This window comes from Nematolebias whitei, chromosome 11 (genome assembly GCF_014905685.2).
Source record: "Nematolebias whitei isolate Nwh7 chromosome 11, NemWhi1, whole genome shotgun sequence".
NCBI classification, from domain to species: Eukaryota; Metazoa; Chordata; class Actinopteri; order Cyprinodontiformes; family Rivulidae; genus Nematolebias; species Nematolebias whitei.
Window position 1 is genome coordinate 47,342,377 of NC_056508.1, and position 1,385 is coordinate 47,343,761.

The window sequence follows — 1,385 nt, forward strand, 5'->3', positions numbered from 1 at the left end:
AACTCCTCCACTTGAACATCCATCCATCCTTCATCTTTACCTGCTTCTTCCTTTATGGGTCGTGGGGGTCACTGGTACCATATCCAGCAGTCACCATCTCACAAAAAAAAAAAAACATTTAGGTTTGCTTCATTTTCTGTTCCATTCCAGTCAGAAAAACACTCATCTCCAAATCTACAAACACTAATCTTTAAACCCCTCAGTGATGAGGACATGCTGGTTATTTTTATTATTATTTGTATCTTTTTTATTGTTGCTCCTCCTGGCCTCGTGCGCCCCCTGCTGACAACTCCGGGCAGCGCAGTTAATTCAGTCCAAATACAAGAATAAAAACAAAGATTCACTCCAACTTTGTTTGTTTGTGCAGAAACACGTCAGCTGTGTATTTTTCAGCCTTCAGACGTTTCTCCGTCCCACGTGTTGGTTCAGAGACGTTAACGAGGCGCTCAGGAAGCCTCAGCTGATGAGAGCAGCACATCTCTGGGGTACAGCGGTCTTGGGGGCCGGACCTTTATGGTTGTTGTTTATGGAGTCTATAATGTGAAGGTGAGTCTGAAAGCTCGTTTTATAGACGAGTATAAATCGAACAGAGCCGTCACTTCCTGCTCTAATCCTCATGTGTTGCTCTTTGTGTCCACAGCTCGTAAAAGTGCTGCTGGAGACGCATCAGGAGAGACTGTGAGCCTGTTTGATTTAGGATGTGGCTAATATCTGGAGCTCCAACAGATGGGCCTGCTTTATACTGCTCCGATGGGATCCTGATTGTTGCTCCAATTATCAGTTCATCAGATCATTTGATTGGAATAAAGACGGATTTGATGATTGTCGTGTGAGGAGATGATCATGTCCTCGTGGAGTCCGGTGGTCCACGAGCTCAGAAACGTTCTGGACCTCCCTCCTGGGACGCAGAGACAGCCGAGCTGATTGGACACAGTCTGAAGGTCTTGGTCTGAGCTCCATCACTGAGGCCCAGCAGGACTCAGAGCCAACTGATCGATGCAGCATCAGACGAACCAAAGCTGGAGCCAAACTGCCACGTTCGGATCAGTAATAAATATTAGTTAAGAACGACTATTAAACTTTTATTGAAGTACTTTAGTCAGTAAATGTCTTCTTCTTTCAGCTTTTCCCTTTCAGGGGTCTCCACAGAAAGTCCTCCATCTCACTCTGTCCTCTCTGTCCTCACTCCAACCAACTCCATGTCCTCTCTAACTGCATCCATATATCTCCTACTTGTCTTTTTCCTGGCAGCTGCATTTCTAACATCCCCACTGTCCCTCCTCTGGACATGTCCAAACCACTGTCCCTCCTCTGGACATGTCCAAACCACTGTCCCTCCTCTGGACACGTCCAAACCACTGTCCCTCCTCTGGACATGTCCAAAC